The sequence below is a fragment of the Engystomops pustulosus genome, chromosome 1 (genome assembly GCF_040894005.1).
Source record: "Engystomops pustulosus chromosome 1, aEngPut4.maternal, whole genome shotgun sequence".
Lineage (NCBI taxonomy): Eukaryota > Metazoa > Chordata > Amphibia > Anura > Leptodactylidae > Engystomops > Engystomops pustulosus.
This window is the reverse complement of record NC_092411.1, coordinates 59,785,413-59,810,111: the sequence shown is the minus strand read 5'-3', so window position 1 is coordinate 59,810,111 and position 24,699 is coordinate 59,785,413. Positions and strand designations below refer to the sequence as shown.

The 24,699-nt window shown below is 37.4% G+C and overlaps 1 long non-coding RNA gene across 1 annotated transcript; it reads left to right on the top strand.

Annotated features, from left to right (window-relative positions):
* The first annotated feature begins 3,706 nt into the window (after positions 1-3,706).
* Positions 3,707-9,904, top strand: LOC140074757 (uncharacterized). Its single transcript, XR_011849273.1, has 3 exons — positions 3,707-3,821; positions 7,490-7,672; positions 8,997-9,904. It is a non-coding gene; the product is annotated as an uncharacterized lncRNA (long non-coding RNA).
* Positions 9,905-24,699: the final 14,795 nt, after the last annotated feature.

Below are 24,699 nucleotides of genomic sequence, written 5' to 3'. Positions count from 1 at the left end.
GCCGTCCCCTATAGTGTCAGGGTCAATTATTGGATGTTTTAGATGCTATCTAGCTTCATTCTGTCACTCTGTCATGGCCATGCTGTTGCCCATAATTTTGGCATAATGGTGCGATTATGCAGCCTCAGAGGCATCCATGCATGCTGCCCCTGCTGTTTCCTGTCCATTTCCGTGGTGTTTCCATCCTTTTCTGAGGTTCCCAGGTGTTTGGCCAAGCTTCCCTGTGCAGAGCCTTGGTCCCCTTGAAAAATGCTCGAGTCTCCCATTGACTTCAATGGGGTTCGTTATTCGAGACGAGCACTCGAGCATCGGGAAAAGTTCGTCTCGAATAACGAGTACCCGAGCATTTTAGTGTTCGCTCATCTCTACTTGCAAACCTTCAATGCCTTTTCTCTCACACCTCAAGCACATAAACACTGTTTATACAGTCTTCCCTTACTGTTTAACCCCTTATCACCGAAACTAGTTTATAGATCAATGACCAGACTCGATTTTTCAAATCTGCCCTGTCTCACGATAATTGGTTATAACTTCAGAACACTTTAACATATCCAGGTGATTTTGAGAATTTTTTCTCATGACACATTGGGGCAGATTTACTTGCCCTGTCCGTTCGCGATCCTGCGGCTCGTTCTCTGCGCTGGATTCGGGTCCGGCCGGGATTCATCAAGGTAGTTCCTCCGCTGTCTACCAGGTGGCGCTGCTGCACTGAAAATCATCTGAACGCGCTGGAGTTCAAGGTGTGTAAGGGGTTAAACACCCGGGATCGGAGTTTTTCCGATCCCGTGTGTTAGTGCCGGGTCTTGGCTGTGAGATCACAAAATCTACTTCCTTGACTATTCTCCCATCTATTCGATTCTAGTTGTGACTTAGATCTTGACCTCCCCTTTGTGTTATTTGTTTATATGTGTTGTTACATGTTTAAACCTTGCTACAGGAAGGGAATAACTTTCAGTTATTGGCTACTGTTTAGTGTTGATCCATTAAGCAGGGACAGTTTGGGGTGGGGGGGGGGGTTCACTGTCCTTGGCCTTATAGTCTGTAATGTCTTAATGTGTCATTTGTCACAATCTGTAAAGCACTATAGTATACAATGGTCTTGTATACAGCTTAACTATTTTTTTTAATTTAGATTAACTATTATTTATTATTGTAATACAAATGGTAATGTTGCCTTGATTAGATCATGAATGCACTAATGAATGATGTTCTCAATAAAAATTCTTTACAAGTAACAAATTTATAGGCATTCCTGTGTTTCCTGTCTTTCTTCTTTACTGTCTACACTTAAATCAACTACTATTATGGGCAGAATATACTATAGCCAAAAAATAATAATCTCTACACTTGTCTGTCACCTTTCCTGCAGAAAGAGAGTCAGGCCACTTTGAGAGTTATGGACATAAGCTATGATGGGACACAACAATATGATAACTATAAAATATAAAAAGTATAAATATTATAGTTTAGTTTAAAAGTTTAGATACATAGAACAGGAAATACACAAGGCTGTGAATACAATTCCTCTTTTATTATTTGGTCTCTAGAGGACATGGGAGTGGTGTGACTAATTGTGATTAATTTATTTGTTTTTTACCGTAAAGCACATACTTTATTACTTACTTTGCTAAAAACAAATTAATATGCTGTGTAACGCTTTAATTGTGTGTTTTAGACAATTGACATGTAAAGGAGGTGTGGCTTAAAATTCAACAAACTGCCTCTTCAAAATATAACTTAAATGTTTAAAGATGGCCAAATGTATTATCCAGTGTCAATCACTGTGATAAATCCAGTATATTTCAGTCTTTTTAGTTTATATCTTAGTTAGCATTAGTAATGTTGCCACATCCATTTTCATTAATAGACTCAAGACTAATTCTAGAATTGACTGAATGTATGAGACCTTCTTTTACCATGTGCTCCTGATTGGGTAGTTCTAACACCTATTGGACTGACATTTTATGATGATTGTAATTAGGGGTGGCCAGACCCTAACGTACCGAAATGTACCAAAATGTACATGTACCGAAATGCGTCAGTAGGTTCTGAACTTAAAGAGTTCAGGTCCACAGTCCTGAACCTGGACTTAAGCTAGAAGTCCTAGTTCGATGTTCGGGCTCACCATTACCCCCGGTAAAAACTGAAATAAGTGTAGCCACCAATCACTGGAGTTAACCCTTTAAAAGGCGGCAGCACATTCATTGCGGCATTTTTCCTAAGATAACTAGAGATGAGCGGGCATTAAAATGCTCGGGTACTCGTTACTCGAGCCGAACATTTCCTGATGCTCGAGTGCTCGTTTCGAGTAACGAGCCCCATTGAAATCAATGGGAGACCCGAGCATTTTTTAGTAAAATTAAAAACTGAACGAGCACTGTGAAAGAACACAGTGCAGAACAGATTGCAGATGTTCGGGAACATCTGCGATCTGTTCCGGAGACACGCGTGCAGAACGATGTTCTCTGCAATAGTATTTGAAGAACAATATGTGTGAAGAACAACTTGCAGATGTTTGGAAACATCTGCAAGTTGTTCTTCACACATATTGTTCTTCAAATACTATTGCGGAGAACACCGTTCTGCAAGCGTGTCTCCGGGACATCTGCAATCTGCTCCGGAGACACGGTGTTCTCCGCAATAGTATTCGAAGAACAATATGTGTAGAGAACAACTTGCAGATGTTGTCAAACATCTGCAAGTTGTTCTTCACACATATTGTTCTTCAAATACTATTGCACCGTGCAAGCGTGTCTCCGGAACATCTGCGATCTGCTCCGGAGACACGCGTGCAGAACGGTGTTCTCCGCAATAGTATTTGAAGAACAATATGTGTGAAGAACAACTTGCAGATGTTTGACAACATCTGCAAGTTGTTCTCTACACATATTGTTCTTCGAATACTATTGCGGAGAACACCGTTCTGCACGCGTGTCTCCGGAACAGATCGCAGATGTTCGCGAACATCTGCAATCTATTCTGCACAGTGTTCTTTCACTGTGTTCTTCAATTAAATGATTAAATTAAATGTTTTAATTGTATTTTTTTACTGTTCTTTAGGGTCTGTAGGTTTCTTCTTAAGTTGAATTTGTATGTAAGTCGGAACTGTATATTTTATCATTGTAATCCCGGCCAGAATTTTTTTGGTCTCTATGACAATTGGATTTTAAAAATGTTGGGTTGTCATAAGAATCAGGATTAACACTAAAGCTTCATTACAGACACCTGTGATAACTGTTACAGCTGATCATTGTAGCCAAGGACTAAAGTACAATAAATTACCAATATCCAGAGGTCTGTTTGTAACTAGGGGTCGTATGTAAGTCGAGTGTCCTTAAGTAGGGGACCGCTTGTTAATGTTGATATTTCCAAAAAAAAATTACCTGGAATTCTCTCATGTTGAGAACATTAAAAAAAGGAATGAACAAACATAATCCTAACTCCAGTAGAAACGTCATAGAGTATATTACTAATATTTAAAAAATCTGAAAATAAATTATAACATAAGTAAACAATTCAGGTAAAAAATACTTTGTGAACAGGTCAGGATTTAACCAAGGTAAATGCTATTTCAAAGACATTACAAAATGTTATATGATCAGTGACATTTTCCTTCTCTTAGGAACTCAGTTATTATTTCAAGGTCAGGGAATGAGAAACTGAGTGTCTTTTCCTCTGAGAAAAAGGGTCAGTGCATTTATACAAAAGAGATTTAAGCTTCTGTGCTTGCTCACCAATTTGCAATTAATTCATTTTGAATGAATGACTGGAAGCTCCTTCCTTTCCATCTGGACGAGAAGAAGCAGAATGCTTTTTTTCCAGTAAGTAAGAGCTGCATTAAAGGATATTTTTGCTGGCACAGTATCCCAGTATTACTTTACTGTCAGCTCTAATTGCTAGTTTTACCTTATTAGTAAAAGCTTTTCTGTATCTGGGTATGACATTCATTTGTTTACACACTGTTATTAGTCAAGACTCAGTGAAATTCTTGTAATTAACACCTCCACATTTTCTCATGCAGTGAATGCAAGGGCAAAAACAGATGACTCACTTTGTTTGAGCTTTGCTCTTGTTTTCAGATAGGGAAGCACTTAGTAAGAAATGTAAGCTCATCAATGTACCATATGGAGTCTTAGCAAGTCTTGGAATGGTTTTCAGGTAGCACAGCAAAGTCGATTAATTCTTCAAACTATGGTCTGGAGGAAATTGAAAATGATTACTAGCCTTAATGTTTTCTTTGGAATTGTTGGCAGGATTAATTAAAATTGTAACATTAATGTTAGAGATATGTGCACACGGCAGTATTCTGTTCACAGCGAATCAGTGCTGCAATATAATTCAGGTTTAATAGCAACATAATAGAGAAATCTAAGTAAACAACATATTTACTGATGTCTATAATATTGCAAAAAGATAACCATACATTCCATGCAAAAGGCATGATTTTCTAATTAAAGTTCATTGCTGATGGAAACAACTTACTATATATCAAAAGGGCTGCTTACAATTACCAATTTTGCCTGAAATACCTAGTTGCAGAAGTATAGCACTATGGAATATGGTATATGATGGAGCTTTAATAATATTGTTATATTTAATATAAGATTATTATGATTAGGACATCTAAAAACAGGATGAAGGATTGTAAACCAAGTACATTGACATACTGGTGTGTGCCACCTCTGTCAGGATCCACTCTTCTTTTAGCTTCTTATGCCCTGGTTTTTACAAAAAAAAGCCTTTACAATTATGCAAATGTACCTGAGTGGCTCCAGGATCCATAGGTGTGCATTTTCATAATCTTTAAAGCCCCTTTTTTCTAAAAAAAAATAGGACATAGTAAGCTTAAAGAAGAGCAGCTCCAGAGGGGGCACACACCAGTTTGCCAGTGTGCTTGGTTTACAATCCTTCATCCTGGAGGTATATGTCCTTTAAGACGACTGAACATGACCATGCTTAGTCTGTGGAAACATCACTGTGTTCATATTTCACTATGATGCACTGTCACTGTGCTCAGTCCATGAATTCTGATCAACACATGGACCAGTTTTCATGGACCGAGCAACGGCATGTGAAACAACCTTATATAGGTCTTCCTGGAAAACCCAGCATGTATTCCTTAAGATTTATCTCTTGTATATTCCGTACATAGCCTATTTAATAACGTAATGTGGCATTGTCCAAGCTTTAAAGGGAACCTGTCACCAACTTGATCCCTGTTAAACTAAAAATGTACCTTAAATGGTGGATTAATGTTTTGTGGCTGTGTATTTATTACCAGCCAACATTGCACCATGCCATTGAAATGATGTTATATCTTGCCAGGTTGACTGCTCAGTCCAGCAGTAAACCTTGCATGCCTCCTCGTGGAAGTATGGGCAGAGAACCCTACTCTTTCCTTTGTTTTGATCCATGCCCTGCCTCCTTGCTTGTAGGCAACTTCCTGTCCTGTCACGGTCTCGCCCGATTGCTTAGGAGCGCAGCTGAGCCAGTTGGAAGTGCCGCCACTTGTACATGCACACCGTAAAGACAGAGTATGTCTCTAATTCCTCCACATCCACTTCCTTTGACTCTTTTGTCTTCTTGTATCAATATTGCCAGGGGCTTAGGGACAGTGGACAGCCGGGTCTCGAACCCCTGAAAAGATTAAACTGGGCAGAGGCGCTGCCTTTTACTATTACCATGACCTTGGGGGCACCATAAAGACTTTGTACCCAATGTATAAACAGCGGGACAAAGCTAAAGCCCTTCAGGATCTCCCAAAGAAAATTCCACTACACCCTGTCAAACGCCTTGATAGCGTCCAATGACAGGATGGAGTGGAGCTCCCCCTCCTCCATCTCGCTGCAAACAATCTCTGCATGCAATCACTTGCTTTTCTGCCCGGCATTAAACCGTTTTGATCTACATTTATTATATCCAATATTACCCTCAGTAACCGGTTAGCCAGTAATTTAGCAAGTATCTTTATATTCATGTTTAAAAGAAATATGGGCCAATATCCATAGGTTTCTTAACTTTCTTTAAAATTAGTATAATATTAGCCCCTGCCATGGAGACCATACGTAATGCAAAGATTTCATTTGGCGTTTCCAGTATTGCATCCACGTTTTTTCCTGTAAAAGGCAAATAGCAGACCGTCCAGAGCGAGAAAAGTATCCTTAAAGGGAACCTGTCACCAGGAGACCCATTTTTAGCACTCCTCCAGTCCCCACAGAGTATAGTACATACACTGCCAAAGTGTTTTTGTATAAAAAATTTGTTTTTACAGAAAAAAAAATATTTTATATTGTACCATTCATTAGCATCTGCTGTGTGACTAGGCAGTTGCCAATTGGGAGGGGCTGGAAAGGAGCAGTTCCTCCCACTCTTGGGAAACATGTGACCTTTTCAAATATATGAATAACTCCCCACACTCGGGATTGACTGTAGAGCAGAAGGGGGCGTCGCTAAGCCAAGTGATGGGTGATTTCATATATTTGAAAAGGTCACATGGAGAAGCTGTTCCCCCTTTCCAGCCCCTCCCAATTGGCAACTGCCTAGTCACACAGCAGATGCTAATGAAAGGTACAATATAACATATTTTTTTCTGTAAAACCAATTTTTAATACAAAAACACTTTGGCAGTGTATGTACTATGCTCTGTGGGGACTGGGGGAGTGCTAAAATGGGTCTCCTGGTGACAGGTTCCCTTTAAGTCCCATTAAAAAACATTATTTAAAAATAATCATTTACATAAAGTACAAATATTGATACCTTTAAAAGAATTTTTCATGAAAAATTATGGCCACAAACCACAATGAATCTCTTTCCCAAGATAGTGACAAAAATGTATCATAGTTTATACGGTTGAAAAAGACACTTGTCCATCAAGTTCAACCAATGTCCTTCTATATTCTGGAAGATTCGGCATTGTGAAGGAAAATAACTTTGAATACTGTGTTCATGCAACTTGTAAGGAGTCAAAGGATCTGAGTAAAGTCACTTCTAAAGGATTCAGAATGACTACGGAAAGTCAGGATGTCCCATGCTGACTTGATTCATGTCCCAAAGCTCAAGTATATTATTAAAAGCTGTGAAAGGTGCCTTATGTTAATGAGACAGACCAAAATGACTCTTTTCCACCCCTATAACTCCTTATAAGGCATTTAAAGATCTCTCTTTCGGTAGTGTCCCTTTCCACCAGACAATAGAAGTACATATCAATAAAACTATATTGCATTCCTGAAAAAAAAGTTGTTGACAGATTCTCAGCCTAAATCCTCCTGCCAGGTTCCCATAAGAAGATTTATGCAGTTGTTATAACTCTGAGTGTACCATTGGTGTATAAGAGAGGTTGTAAAAAAGATAAGTAACATAATGCATTAACAAAGTTACTAAACTATTCATGCAGATTGTTTATACAATTAATTGTATAACAGTGCATAAAGGTGGACAACTGTTGTAAATATTCTGTATAGAATCTTGTTTTGTTCATTTTTGTTCTTAGGCCCCATTACTTTAATAATAATAAGAACAAGAACAAGAAGTAGAAGAAATGTTTATTTATACAGCTCTATCATGTTCATCCATGGTCGGATGAAACAATAGAAATGAGGGCCCTGCTGGCAAGAGCTTACGATCTACAAGGAGGTTTAAGGGCTTGTATAATGGTCCAGCCGTTCTTTAAAAGGTATCAGAATAACATAATTTAATAAATAAATAATGCTTCTGCCGAACATGCCTAGAAATGTAATACTTGTACAACATTTTCAATATTTTTTTCCAGCCACACAATAATAACACTTTACACATAAAGTGTAAAATCCACGAGTAACACAGAGATCATATATCAAACTAAAATTATTTATGCAATTCATTCAGCTCAATGGTAATACAATAAAATACAAAGAGAACATGCATTTAATTGAACAATTGTATGCATAGCTCTTGCTTATTATTCCAACATTCTAGAACCATTTCACCATGGCAACACGCCATTGAATCATCCCGTTAGTGTCTCACACTGCTGTTTCTTTAAACAAAGAAGCAAGTATTTTGTTCTCTGCGGTTTTCTCTTACAACAGTATACATTTATGGCAGCCATATTTCACTGTAGGATTATTTTTCTCTCTAAATATAAAATTCCTTGTTTAAATGTTGTCTTTCCTAGTCTAAATCCATTTTATAATTGCATGCATCTCTAAGGGAGGCTTGTGTTGCTTATTTACCACTTTAGATTCTGGCAGAGAATTTGCTGCAGTTCTAATTATCTTGGCAGAGTTAAATATTCCAATACAGTTTATTTACAGTGTGGCAGGCTGCCAAGAATATTGGAAAAGCTAACATATAAATTTAATTTTCAGTATTAGTGGACTATCCAGCAGATGTAAAAAGTAATTTAAAACAACACAGATCTTTAGAGTAGTTATGTAAATTCACCGATCTTTCGGCTAAGTGACTAGAAGATTGAAGGCATTACCTTTATGATATGGCTTTTCTGGCTGTGTACTTAGATTGGTTATATTATTTCTGATGTGAAAATCCCTTTTTTATTGGTTTAGTTCTATCGCCTTAGAACACATGGTATTCTGAATAATTAACTGCCAAATGTAATATTAGGATTTTAATCAATTTTATTAGGATATACATTAAACACACTTCCCCGTGTGACTTTATGTAACTTTTTGCTAGTTAGTTTCTTATGTGTTATGTTTTTAGCTATTACAAGCTGTCAAGCTATTAAAATCTATATTAACACAATTTTCCTGGATTCATGAATTGAAAGTTATGTTAGGGAGGAAGGAATTTTAATATCAAGGCAGTTGTATGGGATTCAAGGAGATTGGATTCAAAATTTAACTGGTTCCTGACTGGTCATTGTAGATTTAGTGCATGCGAAGCGGGTCCCTAATGTCCACACCATAGCATATTTATAGTGCAGGCTTTAGGAGGCTCTTGGGCTCAAGACAGAAGAGGTACTTAGCATTTCTATCTTCTCCTTTTATCATACACAGGCAGAAGCTGGTCCACTGCTTCTATGAATCCCAGCAATCACCTGAATGAACATGTGACATGAGAGACAAGTCACTGAAGAAGTAATGTTTTCACCTGTAACTGTTGAAAAGTTAGATGTAAAAACAAATATAACAGAAAAAATAAATAACATAAAAATCTATTAAAAATACATAAAGTAAATAAATAATGTGTACCCAAAAAATGTGTTTTCCCCTCCAGTCACTAAGGCCAACCTACATGACATCCATTTGTTCTTAAGTTGAATTTGTATGTAAGTCGAAACTGTATATTTTATAATTGTAGATCCAGACCAATATTTTTTTTTCCTCAGTGACAATTGGAGTTTTACATTTTATTGCTATAATTGGACCAAGGATTATCAATAAAGCTTCATTACAGACACCTCACAGCTAATCTCTGCACCCTTGGACTATAGTAAAGCATCCAGAGAGCTTCACCAGAGGTCACAGTGGGTATAGGGGTCTGTCTTTCACTATGGGTCGTCTGTAAGTCGGGTGTCCTTAAGTACGGGACTGCCTGTACTCTTCCATGCAGCTACTCCTAGAAAAGTGATGTTAACAACATGATAATGTAATTAAAGTACATATTAATTTCTCTGAACTCCGATAAAAAGACTACACTACCTACAATGCATCCCGATCTATGTACAATTTAGGTGTTTGCTAGCTAAAATTAATTTGCATTTCTTTATGAAATCTCCATTGTGATGGTCAACATGTGACTAATGAATTCCTTCAGGACTGTAATGAGGGGGCAAAGTATGATTTCCACTTGGACCCTGGTGCATAGCTCCTGTACTTTCAAATAACCTTATACAATATATTTATGATTGTAAGTCCTGTTGCAAAGTATTGATCGAGTAGCTCAAGCCCCAGGTTATGTCTCTGAATGCTGTGATCTAGTGTAAGTTCTAATATAGTAGAATTCATGAATGTATTTGCTCAATGAGCCTAATCATTTTTGTTTGCATATAACGACAAAAACTAAAGTCAGAAATCCACCACAGGAATGGGTACTTTAGTTCTATACATCCATAAGTCATTTTCATGTACACTAAGCAACACAGAGTAATTCAATTTTACTTTCACATTGTGTGACAATCAATCATAGCTGTTTTAAGAACTTCTTAGGCCCCTGGCATAAATCGAAAAGAAGATAGAGCACTAGGACGTGTTCTGTGAGCACAACATGATCTGAGACCTAATGACGTCGAGCTGTTTCAAGCTAGTGCCTTGAAACTCTTACAAATCCATTTATTCTTCAAACCACAGTGCAGATGTCAATTACCATGCAATGTCTGCTGTAGCGTATTAAGTGAGCGTTGCTTTTACCAGGAAAATCATTGTTAGTAAATGGACCAAAACTTGCACTTTGAACAAAGAATCATGAAGTCAAACAAAGAAAGTTGTTTGGAAACTTTTTAATGCAAGAGTGCAGGAGATTGCTCACCGAGTACATTCTGTTTAGGGTGCCCTTTAGACCGGTTTACTTCACAGTATTTATTTCAGTTATGCTATTGAAAAAAGAGATTAATGGAAATGTAACAGAGCTTTTAAAAGATCCACTGGCTAATCTAGGGCTGCATCCTTTACCATAGCTCGACTCTTCTTGACATGTCCCTGGAAATCCCTAGTGATACCCACAATGCAAGAATTAAGGGAGGAAGTAAGAGTTCTTCTTATCCAGAGTTTGCCAATTAATGCCGCCTTGTAGGTGTGTGGAGACTTATCGCCATTGATGCTCCACTAGTGGATTCTGGGAAATATGCAATTATGTTTTCCAGAATGAAACAACGAAAAGAATGACTCTTTTTGCTCCCCGGTAAGGCAGCCCCCTTAACATCAAGCATGACTTTCAAGAAGCCTAATGACATGATGTTGGATTCAAGGTAGCAAAAAGGGGCATTGTTTTCCTTGTCCCATCATGAAAATGTATTTTCATATTTCCCAGAATTTACTAGAGAAGTTGATGTGGTTATGAATTAACCCCAGCATATTGCTTTCTATCATCCCAGCCAAGTCTAAAAATATGGGACACTTAGACATTGCTCCCACTGTGCACCCTGAAAGGTATCCTGTCAGCAGTAAGTGACCTAATAAGCCACTACCAGTATGTTGCCAAGAAGCTTAACACCTTTCAGATCATGTTTCTTTCACGACCCAGTGTGGTGGCATCAACCAGAAAATAAACGTTGAAGTAAAATGTAAAGTCAAGGAGGCAGAGATGTTAACACTGAAGTCAAGCTCTCTCTTCCTTTGAAAGCCCTTTTCACTGACAGTCCTGCATCCAGACATCACTAATCAGATATCCTGAAGTCCAATGCATGACCTCAATCACAAGGAGGCATTCAGAGCTCACCACCTCGACTTCAGTGTTAAACTCTCTGCCTCCTTGATTTTACACCAGCAATTTACATTTCACTTCAAAGTTGATTTTCTGGCTGATTCCACCACACTGGGACATGAAAGAAACAAAAACTAGAAAGTGTTATGCTGTTTGACAATATACTGTTTGTGGTTTATTGTGGTATTATTTCCTGTGTATTATAATGTCATATTAGCAGTTCCGTGATGTAGCTCACTGAATAGATTCACTGGAATCTGGACTTGTCTGTGAAAAATGCTTAAGATATAACTTTTATTCACAGCTGCTTTAAAAAATATAAAAATGGTTAATACACTGTGTGAGCTGTGTCTTTCATCCACCAGATATAAAAGTAAGTCCTCTGGCAATATTCCTGTGAATTTATTTTATACTGTAAAAAGGATTCCAGTCACACTTAGTATAGGATTTGTAAAACTAGATACATTGTTTATTCTTTTAAAGAAACGTGATGTTTTGGTCCTGTAACTCAGACCTTCTTCAGACAATGTAATAATAATAATAAATGTATACAAAAACAATATATACAAACCAAAAATCTAAAAGCTGATGCAATATAGTAAATACAATTCAGTCGGGTCATAAGCTAAAAACTGTCACAATGTATGTCATAGTGATTTCTTACATCAGGATCATATAGAAACAAACAGAGTAATCTATTGCCATTTCTATGGGTAATTAAAGGAATGACAGTTTCCATGCTTAATAGAAGGTAAATAGGTAGTTCCTGTAGAGAAAGACACATTGAAATAAACAGGAAGTTAGAGTAATAAAACTCACCAGTTTGCACAATGTATAAGAATCTGGAGTAGGAAGGTAGGAAGTAAGAGTTGCGCCGTAATGTGTTCCATGGTGGAGCACATCGGCCGAAGCCGGAATTGATGTCATGGTACTACGCTGGAGTAAGTAATAGAAACATAGTGGTGCATTCCAAACTAGAACGCAGGATAAATGTACGAGCAATAGGAAATGGATGAAAGATAATTATACCATCCCTAACTGATGGATGAAAGTGCATATTTGTTTCTGCCATTTGATCCTACATAACGTCCATGACTAGTGTCACTGCTCAAAACTCATTCTCAACTAAAAGGAACCGTGGATGTGGAGAAACAGGGACGAGATAAGTAATTTTGTTTAGCATTGTCCCCACACCAAATGCCTTGTTGTTTGTTCCTGTGTTTACAAACATTGATTTTTTTTTTTTTTATGTTTTTTTTAGAGTAATGGCTTCTTCCTGACTGAATGGCCTTTCAGCCAATGTTGATACACTACGTGCTTAATGTATGGAAACTTTTGACTTTGCAAAAAGTTATTAAAGTTCATTAAAAATTCTCTATAATTACTCATTGGCATTTGGCAAATATAAATAATTTATGTAAAAAAAACATGCATATTTTTCTTTTTTTAGAGTGTATGTTTTGGTTTCAAGTGTACATACAGTAATGAGGCAAAATAATTTGTTACAAACAAAGGAGACATGCATAAGAAAATTTTAGGTAGGTGTCTTTCACAGATGAGCGTGTAACCATGGCCTTAATAATGGAGTTAGATGTATAGATGGAAATAAGTTGGGATAAAACAACTTGACAGTTAGAATGTCGTGGTTACTGTAAATTTGCATTGTTTTCCCAAAACATTTTTGCTAAAGGCTGGTTAATAGGAATATCTACAAGTATTTAATTTAGCTAAAAAAAACAAGCAATTCTTGTACATTAGGCTCTGAGTCTCTGCTATCTTATGTTGTCTATTAGATAAACATGACAGTGGTAAGGTAAGAAGCTCCAGTGAAACAGACTGTTTTAGACATGTAATTTCATTTTGTAATATTTTCTTTTAGTTATTGCTTATTATTCAGAGGCATCCTTCAGTTGTGTTTCACAGGAGAGCTTCAGCATGTAAAGGTTAACTGTGTAGAAATGAAGGCTTTGTGCATTTTTGTAAAGGTCACACTCATCAGCAGTTCTCGAATGACTGCTGGGAAGGCTATGGTAACTACCTAATGATTGAACCAGTTCTCTGGATTTTCATTTCCTGTAAGAACACTGCCACAGTTCTTACTTGTGTCTCCTAGAGATAAAGAGGCTATTCTGTCACTTGAAATTCAATTTATACATTACTCAAATCAAATATACCCCACCTATTTTCATCACTGTGTCTAACAGCTGCCTGATGACATTCAGCTCCCCAAATGTCTGAACTGCTGGAAGCAGTTTAATAAATGGAATGGTTTCCTTATTAATACAAGAAGCTGAAAATGGGTACAATTCTTAGCTGAACACGGGCCTAGAAGGCACTTTCTTTAAATACACACCAAAAATATAAATGAAATAGTAACAATTCTTAAGGAATTCCTACAAGTTTTAATTACTAATTCCTTTGAAGGAGATAACGGAACTAATGAGAGAATAATGGAAAATCAAACCCTTTTCAACTACAACTACTGGAGTGTGTATAGCCAATCATGGCTTGGCTAAGCCACCAACCAACCATAACCTATCACCAATCTCTAGCAAATCAACACCATCTTTCCATGGCCTAAGGCAGGTTTGTCCACATCACTTTGTCTTATTCAAAAACACTGTGGTCAGATCATGTTTGAAAACGTAGCATGTATTAAACTCTTAGGGGAATATTTATCATACGTCGGCGCTCGTGCACTAGCTTGTGATAGCCCTGCCGCAGCTTTTTCACTGCGCAATACATCAAGACGCTATATCTGACAGGGCGCAGTGCAGTGTTTATTTCTATGTAAGGCCTGGCATAGAAATAGACAAAGCAGGTGACTTATCACGTGTGAAAAGTCGCCTGCTGCAGTGTGTACACACTCCCGTCTGGCTGTGCCCTCCATACGGCCGGCCGCGCCCCCCCCCGCGCTTCACGCCTGTGCCCAATTGGGTTAAATAATCGCAAGTGCTAGCAATAAGCTTGCATTTGCGATTATTTCAGGGCTGATGTGGCGCAGGAGCCCTTATAAACATGCCCCTTAATCTACATAATAATAATAATAGCCATCATATTCTGTAGCACTTTACACTTTGCTTGAAGATGGCTGCATTGAGCTAGCCGAAACATTGCACTGTATTTTCTACTTGTGAATAAACACTGAACACTACGGAGTGCTGCTCTTCTGCCTGCAATTTTTACATATACAACAATAATTTTTTGTTGTATATCTGGAATCAGTGATGCCTTTATCTAAAGATAGCTGTGTGACACATAGAAATTGTGAATAATTAACATTTTTAATGTGTTTTTTTTATTTTGAGTTTTGTTTGCATTAGCAAAAGTAAAAAAAATTGGTTCCCTTTTGGTTTTTAAGTGAATGTAATTGCATCCAATAAACGGATTTAGAAAATCTCAAAAGAGGAGACACTAAAAGCTTGGATCCGCTCATCTCTACCCGTGAGGCCTCTTCATACACTCACTGCCACACCATGACATACCGCTAGGTCATGGTGCGACAAGGGGTTAAATCAACAGTGATCAACAGTCTTTTATGTCAACATTAGTGATCTTGAATGCATGGGTGACTTATAAGGACCCTGTTATGAGGATTCAGACCCACATTTTACCATTGTTAAATATGGTAAAATAGTTAAATATTTACCATAGTTAAATAATTACAGCGATGTCCTTATGAATTATAGAAGATTCGGCTTATTGAAAAAAATAGCTTTGAATGCCACATGCAATAGACCTGTAAGAAGTTACATGCATGTCCCATAATGGTATTGTGATGTCCACTCCTGGTTTCCTCAACTACTGACATTAAAAGCTGATCTGGCAGTCGGTAAGGGGTCACTGTAGTAAGAAACCTACCCTTATCTTCTGTGGGAAATCAGATACATTGATTTTTAACTTCTGCTCCTTTTGGTCTATTTGGATGTGAGCCACAATTAGTGGTATCTAACAGTGGTCTTACCCAACTAACTCTCACCCATCATCTATTGTAGAATTATGGGCTATAAATTTGCTCAATGAAATTTCCATATTCCATGTATTCTTGTAAGTGTACTTACTTTGATCAACTGCTGGTAAAGCAGCCGGGAAAGATACATAGGAAGATCAAAAATAGAATTATCTGGTACAGTAAGCCAGGCTTTAAATATATATTGACAATTACAATTGATAAAATGGTATGCTCTTCTTGTTTTCTACTCAAGACAAAAAGGTCAACATTGATATTGAATTTCCATCTGCTTACTGGGATATCTGATTTCTGCAGGCAATAACATTTCCTATTGTTTTCTTTAAATGCAGTGTCTTAATGTAATTTTAGGGTTATCCATCAACATAATGTCCTCTTGGCAAGCGTTTATTTATCCGTGAGTTCATTTATCTCATATAACATGTTTATGTTTTTAACAGTTTTTACAAAATGTAAGACTTGTCAAGTTGCCACAATTTTACCATATGCTATACAAATCTGTCATTTTATGCTGTAGTTATTTTATGTATTTTATGCTGCCGATATTATAAACCTGATGTATTTATTGATACTATATTTGGAACTGTATAGCCTTTTGATTACTTTTAATCAAGTGACAAAATGCCCAAAAGAGGAGATTTCAGGATTTTCCCCATTACAGTGTTTACTGTATGGGATAATTTTTTCAATAAATAATGCATTTTAGGACACTGAGATACCTAATAAGTATATTTTTTATATTATTTATTTTTATTACAAAAATGTAAAAAAATTGTAACTAATTATTAACTTGTTAAAATGTTATTAAAACTATTTTAGGCTCCTTGTGTGTTTGAACTCTGTGGGGTCTGGATACAATATCCTATACCTATAAGAATGCTGAGAAACAAACATATATAACTCAGTCTAGTATAAACCCAAGGATTTCAACACTAAATCATGTACCCAAACAAAGAAATCCAAGACAGCACACAAATACATTGTCAGCAGAAGAATGTGTTTATTTGATAACAAATCTAAAATTACATTAAAAAACACATACAAAGAGGAACAACACACAGAAAATACAAGGCCCATATCAGGCCACAATGTATACTCAGAAAATATTTGTGGGAACTCACTCCTACTACACTGAATCCTATAGTCAGATCCCCTAGTATATATCAGCAGAAATGCTGCTAGATGGACAAAGTTAAACAGGGCTGGGCAAGAGGGCAGTTTGAAAGTACAGGCGGTCCCCTACTTAAGAACACTCGACTTACATATGACCCCTAGTTACAAACGGACCACTGGATATCGGTAATTTATTGGACTTTAGTCCTAGGCTACAATAAACAGCTATAACAGTTATCACAGGTGTCTGTAATGAAGCTTTATTGTTAATCTTGATTCTAATGACAACCCAACATTTTTAAAAATCCAATTGTCACAGAGACCAAAAAAGTTCTGGCTGGGATTACAATGATAAAATATACAGTTACATACAAATTCAACTTAAGAACAAACCTACAGACCCTATCTTGTATTTAACCCGGGGGCTGCCTGTATATGTTTACAGACAAAAGAAACATCCTGTGCAAGCCCACTCCCAGACAGTCTTACCTATCCTGCAGCCGACTTTGCTCCCCCTTCACACCTTTCCATGCCCCCATCATATGGAGGTGGTGGAAAGGGGAAAATAAGCTAGCATTTGCAATTATTCCAGGGCTTCTATGCCACTGGTGTGAGGAAGAAGCTGTGAAAAATACCCTCATAGGCTCTATGTAGATGGCTCAGCTCATGAGTACTCTCCATACAGGTTTAAACTCACAATAAGGTACCTGTAAGTCACACAATTTGTACAATTTGCATGAAACGCGTTAGCAAGTATGGATGGCAATATCACCTGTTCGTTTCTAACATGTACTAAGTAAATCAAGAATTTTTTATTGTGGTGCTGGTAAATTATATGTTGTTAAGAGGTTAACATGTATTGCAGTAACTTGTCTTGGAAGTATGCAAATATGTTTTCCAAAGTGTTAAATGGAAAACAATGCCCCCTTTTGCTACCTTGCAAGGCAGCCCCCTTAACACTAAGCATGAACTACAAAAGTCTAATAACATGATGGTTTATGATTAAGCCAAACCAGTTTATTTATTCTCAACTGTAGACAGCACTGTTTCAACCTAGTTGGGTCTCCTCAGTATAGCATAGGGAACTGGTTTGGCTGTGTGAGAGGCTTGTGACTAGGGTTAGGGAGCAATAGTTATCCTTATAGAGAGATTGCCATACGCGTTATAGGAGTGTGGAGACTTAAAGCCATTGATGCTCCACTAAGGCATTCTAGGACGTATGCAAATATTTTTCCCAAGGTGTTAAATGGAAAACAATGCCTCCTTTTGCTACCTTGAAAGGCAGCCCCCTTAACACCAAGCAGGACTTACAAGAAGTCTAATAACATGACGTGGGATAAGCTAAACCATTAGATCAATTGCAGAAAGAACAGATTTTGAACTGTAGACAGAACAGTTTCGACCTGGTTGGGACTCCTCAGTACAGCGTAGGGAACTGGCTTGGAGGAGAACCAACCAGGTTGAAACAGTGCTGTCTACAGTTGGGAACCTGTTCCTTCTGAAATAGATGTACTGGTTTGACTTAATCCCAAATGGCAATTTATTAGACTTCTTGTAGGTCATGCTTGGTGTTAAGGGGGTTGCCTTTCAAGGTAGCAAAAGAAGGCATTGTTTTTAATTTAACACATATTTGCAAATATTTGCAAATATTTAACATATTTGCATACTTCCCAGAATTCTCTAGTGGAGCATCAATGGCTTTAAGCCTCCACCCACCTATAACATGGCCTTAATTGGCACACTATTTATAAGGAGAACTCTTACTTTCTGACAATGATTTGTCTCAAAAGGCTAGCGACACCAATTTTCTGAGCCATTTTTAATACTAAAATATTTCACTTATAATTATTATTTTCTTTTTAATCTAACTGATCCATCAAAATTGAATTGCCTAATATAATAATAATAATAATAATAATTCTTTATTTATATAGAACTTACATATTACGCAGTGCTGCACAAAGCATGGCAAATCGGTCCCTGTCCCCAATGGGGCTCACAATCTAAACAACCTAACAGTATGATTTTGGAGTATGGGAAGAAACCGGAGGACCCAAAAGAAACCCATAACCATTGTAGAACTAATTTTCTACAATGGCCTCATGCTGAGCATCAGCACAGAAGAGTATTAAGGTGTATTATTTTTTGGAGAAGGTTGGTACAAAAAGGTTGGTACAAAAAGGCATGTAAATGTGTTAATCTTACCCTCATATGTGATGTTCAGTCAAAGCATTTCTTTTAGTTTACTTGTAAAACTCAACCAACACCCAACCACCCTACAAAAAAATCTATCAAATTGCATCTTTTGGATTAGAATTGGGAAAGGATTCCAATCATTGCTGAGATGTAGAAAGTTACGAGCATGCTTCAACTGACATTCCAATGTAAATAGTCCGAAATTAGACCCCTCATTTGTTATTTCGCTTGTGGTTTCTGATCATCATAAGTGCAGGAGTCAAGTTTTAAATGTTTTATTCTTATTCTTTTTCTATTTCTTTCTGAATACATAGAGTTTTGCAGCAGTTCTGAGATTGTAAAAAACATAGCCTTAAGGTATTATAGACGGGGGAAGGGTAGAATAATATGTCAGGCTGAAACTCAGCTCTGGCTTTAACAACCCTGTCGCACAAATTAAAAGCAATGTTCTTTTTGCTGAACCTTTCCATTTTCCCAGCTGCTAGAAACACATCCATATTTCATCAATCTGTAGAACATATCCAGCTGACCTTTTTATTTTACTAATAATAAGCATCAAACACAAGTGTACGGCACACATTCCACTCATCACATTGAATGCAGCTCTGTAAAAAAGGCTTTCATATAATTCTACTACTTGTACACAACAATTGTTCCTAGCTATTCATCAGGAATCATATGCAGCTGCATCTGGGTTCACTTGGAGAAAAGCTAATATAATGGTGTTCTTGTCTGGGTGAGAAACAGAATTTATTGTCACATCTATACATCTCTACAAAACTTCCCAGCCACATGTCAGCCAGTAATGCCCTCTTAAAAACAATTGGTAAAATAACCAGTAGATTGGAATAGATGCATCTATAACATGGGATAGAGTTGTGAAAGAAAATCCGTATACCTGCAAAATATAAAGGGGTTTTCCACGAAAGACAATTCTCACATTTCTATCCCCTAGTGATGTTAACACAATAAAGATTTTAACCCTTTACTTTACAATTTGACTCAGTTGTATTGCTGTTTTAGCTCCTATCTCTCCCTTGGCTGCTCAGTGTAAAATCCCAGAGTGTGGGCAGGGATTCTCTAAGCAGAAATATTACTGTATTATCTAGTTCTGTTCGGTGACAATTTGGTTGCATTATCAGGGTACAAGGTCATCTGGCTTCTGACATTGTACTAACACACTGCCACATAGAAAGAGAGACGCAACAGATCAGAGATGCATGAGATGATTACACAGAGGCTGACACTGTTTCACTGTGGGTTCTGCTACATCTCACAGATATGTGCCTGCCTCCCCCTTCCCCTGGGCCATTTATCTCCTTGTAAGTTGTAGTTTGCAGCCTCTCTCTCTCTGCTCACCATGTGCTGATAGGATGTGAATCAGTGAGTGTCTCTGAGCTCCGTGCAGGAGGCGTGGCTATAGCCTCATAGCATAGACAGACAGAAATCTCATCTGCATGATCTCATCCAAGATAACGCCACACCATAACTCAGAAGTTACTGGGTCGTGTCTAGAGGCAATTGAAATTGTGTACAGCAGGACTGATAGAAACAGGTATATAGAGGGTCATATGTGATACCAAGGAGAGGGCTAGTGTGGAATAGGGGCGCTTGTGCCAGCGCATCAGCTCTCAGACTGCAGCGGTAATAATGGTAATAATTGAATTGATTTGGTCATGTTTTAGATATACTAAGAGGCCTCTTAACATACATCAAGCATTGGAAAGTTATCCAAATTAAATTATAGACCTGGTTGTGACTGCTATTAATATCCTATCATATGATTTCATCTACTTGTGCCTCTGGAGCTATGTGTGTTTTACTTTTATTCTTGCTCACAGAGCATTAGATCAGAAGATCAAATTGGATAATGAAATGAATCTTCAAAAATATTATGGAAAGATTGAAAAACATGTAAAAACATATGCACTTGAAAACCCTTTCCATCACACCCCTGCGATGACTCTTATTTGTACTTTCTTCATAGAGAATTTCATTTGGTCTATGACATAGTTAAATGTCACTGGAGGGAAAAAAATGATCCCATTTAGCCTTAAGCAAACATACACTTTAGAAGGCCCGGCTTTCCATATGCAAAAACTATTTTTACTGCTTCCAACTGAGACATTTTTCTAAGCAAGGCTCAGATCAGTCTGGTAAGGTGCTGAATGCTAAGAACTTGCTTGGCAGATACTCTGCAGCTGAATGACTTGAATCACAAAATCCCCAGCTGAGTGTTTTGAAGCTAACAGCATTTACACTCTGCAAGAGGATCAATACTGCACCTCGATTGATTCTCTTCACTGGCAGAAGCAGGATTATTCACAGTATGAGACAGTATTCCCAGTCTTATCCAGTCTTATTTTATAGGCTGTAATAAAAATAGGACTGTGTCAGGATTGCATGGCTATGCCCATCACATTTAGAAACTGAAGCTTAAAAACAAGCATATGTTCTCCTCGTAATGTTGACTGTATGGCTGAAAGACTTCTATTTATTGAAAGGTTCACTTTGTACAAAAAAAAAGATATCAGAATTAAATTTGAAATGTGCTGCATGTGCTTAAGGAAGTCCCAAGGCAATTTGGAAATGTCATGCAATTTTGTTCTTTTGGCAGGTTAAAGTAAGAAATTGTTTCGGCAACACATTTAATGCTCTCATACACTACTTCAAATCACCTTATAATTTGCACTGTCAGTCACATTCTAGTGCGTTCCAGTTATTATAAAATGTATCAGTGTTGCAATGACAGTTCTGGCAGTGGCTTCTCTTTCTTCCATAGTATTTAATCTGACACATCTATCTGCTGTAAACAGGCAAAAAGCCATGTTTATGTGATGATGTAGAAGTGCGCTGCAGCTGTTCGCTTTCTGTAGTCCTGCTGAAGCAGCGCTGTTCTTCCAAATGATGCTAAATGAAATGGCTTACATGCTGGAAATGCTTTTTTATTGTTAAATCTAAACACATTTCGTTGTCTAAGCAAGGATTTATGTTTTTCACCTAATTTTTTTTTCTACATATTCAGACATTGAAAAGTTTACAAAATTTTTACATTATCTTATAATATTTTCTTAGAAATATCAATCAAAAAAGACAGCAAGATAGATAGATAGATAGATAGATAGAAAAGGAAAGTCCAAGCAGCACAGACCGTGTTCTGAGGTGGGTGCAAGCGTCCCGGGACCAGACCTGAGGTCCCCCAATAATTGATGCAAGAAAGCGAGCAGCACTCCAAGTGTTTCTTTATTCCATAGTCAGCAACAAAAACAGCGACGTTTTGGCTCTGGGGAGCCGAAATAGATAGATATATAGATATGCATCACTATCAAATTCTGTAGCGCTTTATTCTGGGGAACATTTACAAATTACAGAGTACAAACAGTCATATGAACCAATATGAGGGAGGGCCCTGCTCACAAGAGCTTACAGTCTATGACAATAAGGGGTTGAGGTATAAGAGTTTGTATAATGGTCCAGCAATTTTTTAAGGGAATGGAATAAAAATAATTTAATAAATTAAAATGCTGCTGCTTAAACCATCACCAGCTGCCATCTTTTATACAAAGTCCAAAGTCAGAGGGACTGCAGAGAAGCATTTTCCGGAAAACAGGCAGGGGAAGAACCCAAATTGGTTAATAAAGGGTTATAGTTGCATGCAGATAGCGAGTGGGATGGGCCTGCCCAAATAAATGGGTTTAAGTGTTGAAGTGTTGGGGGTTGAGTATTAGTCTGATGCCAGGGTAGGGAATTCCAGAGAAAGGGTGCAGTTATTTTATCTCTTCTTGTGTTAGCTAGTTCTTGCCTGTCTTCTACTTTGGTAATTTATCAATCTTACTTTTTACTTGTGTAAAATGGGTTTTTTTTCAGATCTTTTTTTTTAAAGACATTTGTCACAAATGCCTCACAAATATCTTAAATCACTTCTTTCCATTTTCAAGGTTTTCCAATTTGAAAAGTTAAATGTCATTTGCGACAATAAGAACCGCTGGAATAGAAGCTAAAGGTGTCTTATTGACGCTAAACTAATGTCCGTCGGACTTCAGTGCACATTACACAAAGTCTCCAAAAAGTCTCAAAAATTGCAATGCAAATAAAAGTCTCAAAAAAGACAGAAAAAAGGTTGTTATTGTGTTTGTACAGAAGTAATTGGCAATGAAGAAACCACAATAACTCCATTGCAATGTGTTTACCCTTCAGGGTTATGGACCAAAGTAAATGCAGAACACAGCCCTCTAGCATAACTGCATCCCCTAAGTGTAGGATTTAAAATTCAAATTGTGTCGCAAAACATGCACTCACATACACCGGGAAGAAGAAGGTGAACTCCGGCGGACCTCAGCGACACGTGTAGGATATCGGGTGCACAATGTTAGTGAATCGGCCGGAGTACACCTTCTTCTTCCCGGAGTATGTGAGTGCATGTCTTGTGACACAATCAGACATGTTAAATCCTGCGCGTTGTCCGAAAACGGCGGATTGTCCGACGCCCCGCCCCCCCCCCCCCCCCGATTTTTGTCGCGTGAAAGTTGCAAGAAAAAAAATTAAATCCCCAACTGCTCAAAAATAGGAGACCTTTTTTCAAAAAGATTCTAAATAAATCTCCCCTATTGTTTCTAAGTTTAGACACTACACAGATATGCCCGTAGCTCTTCCATTGCTTAAAGTTGAGCTAAATGATCAATATAAATGGATCTATCAGACACATGAGGTATACATAAAACCACTGGTTTATTCTCTTCTGAAGAAATTGCACAATAATACCCATACATGTATAATTTTCCATGAATGTTTAATACAACAATGACTCGAAGTCTCTTTTTATTCATGCTAACTGCATTACTTGACACAATGAAAACAAGAACAGCCTCTAGAATAAATTAAGCGACATTGTCAAGTAATGAATGGAACAAGGGACACTGGGCCTCATATAACAATATCACAGATCATGAAGGACAATTTAGTAGGAAAACAATATTGATTTTATTTCTATTGAATTGAGCTAAAAATATTCAAAACTATTGGAGAAATAAACTTATTGTATGTTCTTTGGTGCTTACTAATTAATCTAAATGATTTTGTGTGAATTTTTCATACATACAAAGTTATTAAAACTGGATATTTTTCTTGATTTTAAGATATAAAGGAGCTCATATGATTGAGACCTATAAATATATATTTAAAAAGATGTATCTGGGGGATCCTCAAATGTTTTCTATAAATGTCAAAGTTAGTATATTGCTCCCTGCTCTGTTATAGCTTTAAAGGAAATTTACTACCAGGATGAAGAATTGTAAACCAAGCATACTAACAGACTGGTGTGTGCCCCCTCTGGCAGGATCTGCTCTTCTTTTAGCTTTTTATGCCCTGGTTTGTACAAAAAAAGGCTGTTAAAATTATGCAAATGAGCCTGAATAGCTCTGGGTTCCATAGGTGTTAATGGAGAATGGAGCCCCTTAGAGTGATTTGCATGTGTGATGGGGCATTGGGGGATTTTTATGAATTTTGTTTTAAAAAATTTCATTTTCACTTTTTTTAAAAGCTTTTCTTAACTTTTTTACATTGTCCCGGGGTGTGGCATGAACAAGTGAACACTTGATCACTTGTTCAGTGTAATATACTACAATACTAATATAGGAGTTAATCAGGAGTTGTGGAATCTACAGAACAGGAAAAATCAATGAAACCTTATCTCTGGGAGTCTCCATACCTGGTTTTGGTATACAGTAACAGCTGCAGGAAAACTGATGAAATAACTGATTGGTGAAGCAGCTCTAAGCCTGTTTTCCATCAGGTTTCCATTGTGTTTGGCAATTGAAATAGTATGAACTGCAGCGTTCTGGTATCACCATATACACAAACAACACTGAAATGGAGGCCCAGCATGTTAGTGTGTATAGAGTATATGTTACAGATTCTCAAAATATTGAATACACCTAGTTTTTTGGAAGATTTCAATTCTTTTACTTACTTATATATGGACAGGGTTTATTCCAAAAGGTTTACAAGCAACATGATCCAAGCAGATGTTTTTCTGGCAATGCCGAGGTCTTTGTGCTTTT